The 10,347-nt window shown below is 41.1% G+C and overlaps 1 long non-coding RNA gene across 1 annotated transcript; it reads left to right on the top strand.

Annotated features, from left to right (window-relative positions):
* Nucleotides 1-1,020: 1,020 nt before the first annotated feature.
* On the top strand, nt 1,021-3,654 carry LOC150055268 (uncharacterized). Its single transcript, XR_016537635.1, has 4 exons — nt 1,021-1,200; nt 1,362-1,508; nt 2,487-2,686; nt 3,590-3,654. It is a non-coding gene; the product is annotated as an uncharacterized LOC150055268 (long non-coding RNA).
* Nucleotides 3,655-10,347: the final 6,693 nt, after the last annotated feature.

Genomic DNA, 10,347 nt, shown 5'->3' with positions numbered 1-10,347 from the left:
GGTAATGCTTGAGCGATGCCCCGATTTCTGGCCTTTTTCTGGTTTATTGGACATAAGAGTCTGCCTGGGCTGGCTTCAAACCTGTGTCCTCAGGATCTTAGTCTCCTGAGTAGCTAGGATTATAGATGTGAGCCACCAGTGCCTGGCTTTATAATCAAATTTATATTTTCTTTGTTTGTCTTTGCATTCCTTGAGGATGAAGGAAGTGGGATGCAATGAAAGATGTACACTGTGCCGAGGCCTGCGATTCCTGATCTTTTGTGACTCCAAATTTTCTTGACTCTCAAAGTGTATCAGGATTCTTAATTGTCCAGAGTGCAGGTATCTGACCTGATCTTGGATTTCATGACCTAGTTTACCAGCCAATTTACTACAACAGAGAAATGAGAAGCAGAACCTGAGACTGTGGCCACAGAAAGTTCTGGCCAAGGAAAGAACAGTGCTTCCTGTAATAGTTTTGGACCACAGACATGCAGGCATGGTCATTTTAGAGTAATTAGAGGAGGCGATGCCTCTAAAACATGAAAGAATTCATCATTCTATAACTAAGGAAGCATTTATCACTCATTCAGGTTGCTATAACAAAGCTATGAACTGGTTGGTTTATAAGCAACAGAAATGTGTATATTCCTTAAGTCTCTAGAGTGGAAGTCTTAGATCAAGGTACCTGCCTGGTAGGGAAGCCTACCTCTTCAGAACTGCAGGCTTCCATTTCTGATTGTATCCTTACATGGCTGGAAGAGAGAGCAAAAGCAAGCTCCCTTTTCATTTTTATAGGGACAATAATCCCATCTAGGGGTCTACCCTAATAAGCTTGAGACAAGAAGCTCAAAGGGCCCAGAATTGTCATAAGCACTTGGAAGACTGGATCATAACTCTTTCCAGCCCTGAGGAATTCCCCAAGAGCCTTCTTATTGCCCTACATCATAACCATCAAAAGTGTGGATAAAATTGTGGGCCAGACAATGTTATCACATCCTGATAACAAGTATGCTTGCTCAGCAAAAGAAACATCTTTCTTCATGGCACATGTGTTTCACTACTGTTCTTGAGAGAACTTTCAGGAATAACTTCCAATTAAGGCCTCATGGTGATGATGATAACAGAATGCATTGTGGGAATGTCATGCGCAGTGGAGAAGTGTTATATAACCACCATCAGCTTCTTAAAGCTGTCCACACTGAGAACTTCCTATGGCAGGTACTCTCCAATCCTCCACTCAACTCCTATCAGCCTTAAATTGTCTGACATTTTCCTCATGGACTTGGAGCTCTTTTGCTCAAGCCTCTTATGTTTACTTAGGTAAACCTGTGCATGCTTCTCCTACTTACTCATGTGCATTTTGCTCAATTCTATTTCAGATGCCAAGAACATAGAATGATCCCTACTTGAGACTACAGCCTGGAAAGTGGAGGTGTGGTTCAAGGAGTAGAGCACTAGCATTGAGCAAAAAGGACAAATGTGAGCTTGAGGCCCTGAGTTCAAGGCCCAGTACAAGTACAAGAGAGGTAGGAGGAGAAATAAGAAAGTGTGTGTGTGTGGGAATAGAGAGTGAGGGAGAGAGAGAGGGAGGGAGTGAGGGAGGAAGAGGGGGAGGGCATTTCCTGGTAATAACTTCATCTGTCCTAATCTCCAGAGTCTCCACCTCCTAATACCATCACACTTATGGGGTAGGATTTTTGACATCCAAATTCAATTCAGTTTATACCACTGTATGAACAAAGATTGGGAATGTTCTAGAATTCCATGAGGAATCCACTACACATTATTTTTGGACAAGAATATTATGGGACAGATTGAGATGCACTCGGACCTAGAAGAAAACATATCCAGGTTATATTAAAATGAATAGTATTTTCTTTTGCTTTTAAATGAAGTTGTTTTCCTAAATATTTTAGGAAGATTAGACATTAATACATAATTTCACTTCATTTTCTTGAATTGTGCTTAATTTCTTTATGCCACAAAAACTCAATACTTACTGATGATCAAGTTTGGGCTAGCTATATCATTTCATAACAAAGTAACCCCAAAAAAGTCACCATAGAGTTGTTTTACTTAAAAAAAGCAGATTTGCTACCATGGTATCATTTTGGGTAGCTTCTAACAGAAAATAGAAGTTAATCACACTGGAGAGTCTTAATTTGGAAGGACAAATCCTCATATTACGGAAGGAATTCTTAGAGCAGGACTATGGGATAATAGCAGATTACCAAAAGGACCTTTCTTGAAGTGGATAGGCATCATCCTAGAGAAAGTGAGTGTAATCTGATCCCTAAGTTGTGCAATGCATTCTTTATCACTAATATGGATTCCAGATGGTAGACAGGGGTCATAGTGCCCCATGATATAAATGCCAGGCTGTATCTGAACTCAGCATTCTTTGGCTGAGAGAATGGCAATGTATGTATGCAGGAAATAAGTGGGCCTGCAAATGGGATCATGTTTTCGGGTTCTATAGGTTAAAGTATGGAATTCTCTCTCAGTTCACAGGGGAGATTGACTATCACCAAGAAACAGGACCCAGTGCATGGATATGAGACCTAGACTAGTCCATTTTGACTAACTGAAGATTCTTAGAAACATCAGGAGTGGTAGGAATAAAAACCTTATAAGGAGATAATGAGCTTCATGCTTACCTGGCACACAAGAGACAATCCCAGTTGTACCTGGGATTGTAGATCGGGTATGTACATACTGTTTTTCACTTAGTGGTGTGGGCTCAGTCTTTCCAACTCTCTCTCTCTCTTTTCACCCCTCTCTGTTTCTCTCCCTCTTTCTCTCTCTCTCTGTGTCTGTCTGTCTGTCATTATCTGTCTGTCTCTTTCTGTCTCTCTCTCCCCTCTGTCTCTCTATCTGTCTCTGTCTGTCTGTCTGTCTGTCTATCTATCTCCCTATCTATCTATCTATCTATCTATCTATCTATCTATCTATCTATCTATCTATCTCCCTCCCGTTCTAGGTCTTGAACTCAGAGCCTGGGTACTGTCCTTGAGATTTTTTTTTTTTTTTTTTTTTTTTTTTTTGCTGAAGACTAGCACTTTACCACTTGAGCTGCATCTCAACTTCTGGCTTATCTTTATCGTTGGTTAATTGGAGATGAGTCACACGGAGCTTCCTGTTGGGGTTGGCTCTGAACCACAATCCTTAGGCTTCAGCCTTCTGAGTGGTTAGGAACACAGATGTGAACCCTGGGAACCTAGTTCATTTTCTTTTAAAGTACTAGTAGATCTGGGTTCTGGTAATTAATGCTGCCTGTAATCCTAGCTACTTAAGGAGGCGGAGATGTGAGGTTTATAGTTCAAAGCTAGCCCAGGCAGGAAAATTCATGAGCCTCTTACTACCAATGAATCAGGAAATAGTGCTGTGGCTCAAGTGGTAGAATGCCAGTTTTTGAGAGAAAAAGCTAAGTAAGAGGCAGTATCAAGGCTCTGAATTCAAGCCTTAGCTGTAACACACACACACACACACACACACACACACACACACACACACACACGCACACAAATCTCTTCTATTCTTCATAACAAAGATAAACCTATGTCATGTCATGTTACCTGAATAATTTTTACATTTTATATTTCAACAGGAAACACTGAGTAAGGAGGCTCTCATAGAATATTCTTGTATGATTTATACACCTTTTTCCTCCCCCTTGGTAAGTGCTGTATGTGCCATTCCCATATAAAGCAAAGAAGGATCCCATATTTCACAGGAATTATTTGTGGCAGTCGCACCAAAGGCAAACTGTGTTCTGTGTTGAAAGACTAAAGGCAGCTCACTGTGAGCCAGTAAAGATGCGACCTTGTTTCCTCGGAAAAGACAGGTTTAGGATTTTGTTCTCCTGCACCCAGTTAAGAACATGCAAGTTAAACACTGTCCTTTTCATTGCTTTCAGAATGTTTCTTACACAGGGAGAGCTACATAGTGGGATAAGGAAGTACACTATGGCAGGCCCACCGCGGGGATTGGGGAGGGTTGACACACAGGTGCAGGCTTTGCTGTAGGCAGACAGGGACTGTGCCACCCCGTGGGTCCAACGGGCACAGAGGGAGGTGAGAGGAAGGGCATGCTGGGGTGCTGAGACATGCAGGGGGCAGAGTTGGGCTTTGGCATCAAGTGAGGCGGTTAATCGTCCCTGTCGCTTTCCAGCTTTGTATGACAGCAATATAAATAGAAATACCAAGCTTTCTTCCTCATCTTGCCAGAGCCAGCGCTGCCCATGCAAAGCAGTGCTTGAATGATTGCAGTAGAAGGTACCTCCCTCGGCCTCTGACTGGTACTCAGAGACCCAGGCCTTTACTTCCAGCTCCCTGCTCAGTTGAAAGAATTTCAAAACATGGTCACAGGTTATCCCACATCCAGGGCTTCCACAGGAACCCAAAGAAGGCACACTAAACCCCACTGGATTCCTAGCATGGCAAGGATAATTCCTCTAAGGCCTCCCCCTCACCAGGATGCCCTTTCCAATAGACCCTCAACTCACAGTCTAGCAGTCTAGTTGAAGCCACAGAATCACTGTTAATGGAGTTAGAAAATAAAGAAGCTCCTTTGGTCCAGCTCACTGAAGATTCAGATTTAGGAGCCTTGAAAGCTGGCCAAGGCTCTCCAAATATAGTAGTTTTCCCTTTCTCTAAAGAAACACGATTTCAACAGATGTGCCAACCAATTATAATCACCTCTGCAATTCACTCTGTTCTTCCCCTTCACAAGAAAGAAAAAAAACAAGAAGAAAATAAGGCTTTGGACAGAAGTTGTGAAAGGAAACAGTGCCCTCTTCAGGAAATTTAGAGAAAGGACTGAGAAAACATTTGGAATTTGCTTTTCATAAGATAGAAAGATAAGCAAGTCAATTAATTGTAAGGATCGGCTTCATTTTGTGAGATCACTTTTCACATGACATAAGCAGTGAAATAAACAGGTGAGAAGAGAAATACTTTGATGTCTGTAAGTTCAGCAATTATTGGAAGTCTATTTGTGCTTCAAGCATCCTAGATCCCAGGGAACTGAATCCTATCGAGTTGCTTCTTGCCTTCCCCTTCTTTCTGGGCATTGGCCTCATTCACTCAGACCAGGTCTCATAGCAAATCAAGAGACACGATTACAAGAATTGTCTGGCTGGGTTTCATGCTCCTTCTGTAGCTATCAACTTAATACCCAGGTTTCTACTTTCTAATCTCAGGTTTAAATGTTATGGGGTAAGGCTCTTGTTCCCTTCCTCAGAGTCTGCTCTCTCTCTCTCTCTCTCTCTCTCTCTCTCTCTCTCTCTCTCTCTCTCTCTCTCTCTCTCTCTCTCTCGTGTGTGTGTGTGTGTGTGTGTGTGTGTGTGAGTGTGTGTGTGTGTAAATTTGTATCTAGAGTGGCAATTTGCCAAGGCCTACTATAATTGATATAGCTGGCTCAGGGTCTGCCTCTGGTTCCTTAGCATAACGAGCACATGTAAGATGACAGTTCACATTCATAGTACATAGTTAGAATTTATTTTTTAAACCAGGGCCTTCAATTCCAACTCCTTGGGAAGCAGAGCTAGGAGGATCACAGTTGGAGGTTAGTCTGGTTAAAAAGCATTGTTGGGGCTGGGAGTTTGGCCTAGTGGTAGAATGCTTGCCTAGTATGCATGAAGACCCAAGTTCGATTCCTCAGTACCACATACACAGAAAAAAGCTGGAAGTGGTGCTGTGGCTCAAGTGGTAGAGCTCAAACTTTGAGAAAGCCCAAGGACAGTGCTCAGGCCCTGAGTTCCAGCCCAAGGATTGGCCAACCCCCCCCAAAAAAAAACAAAAAATAAAAAGCATTGTATAGAAATAACTGAAGTAGGGTGTAGGAGTTTGGCTTAGTGGTAGTGTGTTTGCCTAGCATGCACAAAGACCTGGGTTCAATTCCTCAGTACCACATACATAGAAAAAGTTGAAAGTGGTGCTGTGTCTCAAGTAGTAGAGCTCTAGCCTTGAGAAAGTCCAAGAACAGTGCTCAGGCCCTGAGTTCAAGTCTCAGGACTGGCAAAACAAACAAATAAATAACAGAGGTAGAGGTCAGGTGCAGGAGGCTTACACCTGTAATCCTAGGTACTCAAAAGGCTGAGGGATCACAGTTCGAAGCCAGCTCAGGCAGAAAAGTCTCCATGACACTCTTATCTCCAGTTAACCACTCAAACACCAGAGGTGGTGGCATGGCTTACGTGGTAGAGTGCTGGCCTTGAGCAAAGAGGGTCAGGAACAGCACCTAGGCCCTGAGTTCAAGCTCAACAACTGAGAAAATAACAACAAAACAAAACAAAACAACAAAACCCTGAGGAAGAAAAGGGTGAGGGGTGTGGTTCAAGTGGCTGCTTCCACAGTACTAGGTCCAGAGTTCAAGTTCCATTACCTCCAAACAAATAAGCAAACAGAATTTTTTAGTCTAGTTTAAAAGAATGGATGCCTACCCTTATCATATTTGCTAAATTCTGTGGACTATTGATACACATATGGTAGGAAGGCTGGCATTTCTTTAGGGTTTGTCTAGACAAAAGTGGCTACTTTTGATGAATGAGCCTAGTTGAAGGATCACATTGACTTGCAAGAATTGTGCCTTTTCCATACTCTGTTGACCACAGGAGTTAGTTTCTTCAGTCCCTCAAATAAGATTTTATTTTATTTTATTTTTTAAATTGTATTTTAACATAAAGAGCAGTTACAGTTATATCAGTTACATTTGTCAGAATGGGTACATTACTTTTTTTTTTTGCCAGTCCTGGGCTTGAGCTCAGGGCCTGATCACTTTCTCAAGGCTAGAGCTCTACTACTTGAGCCTCAGCACCACTTCCAGCTTTTTTTCTATGTATGTAGTACCGAGGAATCCAACCTGGGTCTTCATGCATGCTAGGCAAGCACTCTACTACTAGGCCAAACTCCCAGCCTGGTATATTACTTCTTGAACATTGATACCCCTTCCATTCAAATAAGTCTTATACAAAGTTGTAGAATACAAACAAAAATCTGGTAATAATAACCAGTGTCTTGTATCTCTTGTAGGCCGAGCATTATGCTAATAAGTAATAGCATCACAGGATGTATATTTCATGGCAGATCAACCTCTGAGGCCTACAGAGGTTCAAAGGTAAGTTTACGATTATCTAGTTGATCAGGAATAGAATTCAGCTTCATCCCATTTGCCTAATTGCTGGGCAAATACTGAAATATTGAGTGCTGTGTTGTGATTTTCTTTTTCTTTTTCTTTCTTTCTTTTTTTTTTCTTGCCAATGCTGGGCTTGAGCTCAGGGCCTGAACTCTGTCCTTGGACTTTCTCAAGGCTAGAGCTCTACCACTTGAGCTTCAGCATCACTTCCGGCTTTTTTCTATGTACTGAGGAATCGAACCCAGGTTTTCCTGCATACTAGGCAAGCACTCTACTACTGGGCCAAATTTGCAGCCCTGTGCTGTGTTTTTCTATGTGTATATAACAGAGTCAACAGCACATATCAAGTACCCATTGACTATCAAATGACATGATAAATATTGTAACATGATTTATTAAATAATTTCAAAACAGTCAGTCTTAGTGGGCTTGTTAGTTAGGAATGTAAGAATAACATGCATTACCAGGTGCTGGTGGTTCACACTGATAATCCTAGCTACTCATGAGGCTGTGATCTGAAGATCACAGTTTGAGGCCAAAATAAGCAGAAAAGTCTGTGAGACTCTTATCTCCAATTAACCAGGAAAAAACATGAGTGGAGCTATGGTTCAAGTGGTAGAGTGCCAGCCTTGAGTGGAAAAAGCCAAGCAAGATTGTGAGGTCCTGAGTTGCAGCCCCAGTACTAACATACAAATCATAGATGAAATAACAACATGCATAAAACAAAAGTTAATGATTCAAGGCAGCACACCATGGGTTTGCATTTTTTAATAGGCTCTGTGTGATTCAAAAGAAAGAGAATTATGCAAGTCTATGGGAATTGAGTGTAATCTCTTTGGATGAGTTGGAGACCTGAAGAATACATAATGTTTGGATAGACTGAAAAGAAATTAAAGGCCATTTCAGAAAGTGGAAAGAGATAGGGATGGGGAAAGCATGAAGAATAGCCTGGTAGAATACAGCCTAGGAGGGAGACAGGCTTGGGGAATCAGGACAGATTGGTAAAATAGGAAATAGATCACTGAGTCCCCGCAAAGCCAGTCAAAGAGGCTCATATTTATGCGAAAACACGAACTGTTGGGTGACAGAATACTGCAATGATATGACAAAAGATAATTTAAATAAGCTGTGATAATGATAGAGAGAGTGGTTGGGAGTTGGTGAGATAGAGAAGAAGGGTAAAAAAGAGACAAAATGAAGAGGAAGGAGTGTTTAGCTTGGTGGAAGGAAGCAAGGACTTCTATTAAATAGCAGTTATGGGATTCAAAACAAAGGATGAATCCAAGAGGACTTTGAAGGGCAAACAGTCAGGGTTTGATGCCTAAAACATGAAATGTTTCAAGAGTGTGGTACCCATTTACTGAAGGTGGACAATAAAATCTCCAAAGGCCTTATACCAGCAAAGTGTTTGACAGTCAAGTGTGTGGGTGAGAGGCAGAGTTGTTGGACAGAATCTCAGATACAGTGGACAGCCTTCAATGCACAGGGAAACTCAAAATACGACATGAATCATTATGGGAACCCTCAATACTGTGGTGAATGAGCATGTTTCTCTGCCCCTCTCATTAGACTGTGGAATTCTTTTTTTTCTTTTTTTGCCATATGTTTCTTATGGTAATTAAGAGAAGAGTTACATTATATTCACCAGATAGAAGGTGCATTACTTCACAAACATTGATACCCTTTCTCATGATTTTGTCACCATTTCCCTCTTCCCCACCTCCACCCCTCATCTTGTTTTCCCCCCCTCCCTATCTGATTTCAAATAACCAAATAAGCACATATACACTATATCAGATGACAAGGTGAAATACTGTAACAATATGAGATAACCAAGAGACAGCAAAAGAGATGAGAGATAACATAGTACATTAAAGACAATAATCACTCATTATATGGCTTTTGTTTCTATATCCTGGAGGTCCTTACATTTAGCACCATACTATATGGTCTTATGTATCTAGGTTTTGCTTTATTGTAAATCTCTGCTAAGAGAGCCCAAGGTTTCTACTGATTATGATAAATGAGGGAAACCATTGAGCCTATGTTCCTTTGAGTCTGGCTTACTTTACTTAATATGATTTTTTCTAAGCCTTTCCATTTCCTTACAAATGGGGTGATGTTCTTTCTGATGGCAGCATAGAATTCCATTGTGTGTAAATACCACATCTTGTTGATCCACTCATCAACTGAGGGACATCTAGGTTGGTTCCACATCTTTGCTATGGTATATAGTGCTGAATGAACATCCTTATGTTAGTGGAATTAGTATGTCCTTGTTTCTGGATGAGTGAGGTGTAATCTTAGAGTTGTTTTGATTTGCATTTCTTTCTTGGCCAAAGATGTCGAGCATTTCTTCATGTGTCTATAGGCCATTCTTCTTTCTTCTTCAGAGAAGACTCTCTTTAAGTCTTTGGCCCATCTTTTAATGGGATGGTTGTTTCTTTGGAGATTAGTTTTGGAGTGTTTCAATTTTTTGAGCTGTTTATATATTTTAGATATGAGGCCTTTATCTGTTGTATGGTTGGTGAAGATCTTCTCCCATTCTGTAGGCTTTCTAGTTAATTTTCTAGCTATGTCCTTTGCCATACAGAAGCTCTGCAATTTAATGCAGTCCCACTTATCCAGACTTTGTCTGATTTGTTGTGTTTCTTGGTCCTTATTAAGAAAGTTTTGATCTGTGCCAAGGAGACCTAGTGTATCTCCTTTTCATTCTTTTAATGTTTTCAGTGTATCTGCTTTTACCTCCAGGTCTTTGATCCATAGACTGTGGAATTCTTGAAGGCAGGGAATTTCTCTTGTTGAATTCTGACTTCCTATTGTCTAATACAATGATCTACAATATGTGACAGAGATGTGGAGAATGAAGAATATTTTTTTTTCTTGTTGGTACTGGCACAGTACAGGGCACAGGGCACAGGCAATCCGCTTAGTTTTTTTTTTTTTTCATTCATGGCTGGAGCTTTACCACTTGAGTCATCCCTTAACCCTCTACTTTCAGTACTGAAGTTTTTGCTGGTTACTTGGAGATAAATGTCTAATGGGCTGGCTTTGAACCATGAATCCCAGATCTCAACTGCCTGCGTAGCCAGGTTATCAGGCATGAGCCATGTCTGACAGAGTATGATTTTTTTTAAGATGACAATATTAAGGAGTTAAAATGTACTTCTTGGTAGGTGTCTAATTGTGAGCTGGGCATGTGGGGAAGGAAGAAGAGGTATCACAATTAAA

This window comes from Megascapheus bottae, chromosome 14 (assembly GCF_031878675.1).
Source record: "Megascapheus bottae isolate mThoBot1 chromosome 14, mThoBot2.hap1, whole genome shotgun sequence".
Lineage (NCBI taxonomy): Eukaryota > Metazoa > Chordata > Mammalia > Rodentia > Geomyidae > Megascapheus > Megascapheus bottae.
This window is presented reverse-complemented; position numbering and strand designations above follow the sequence as displayed.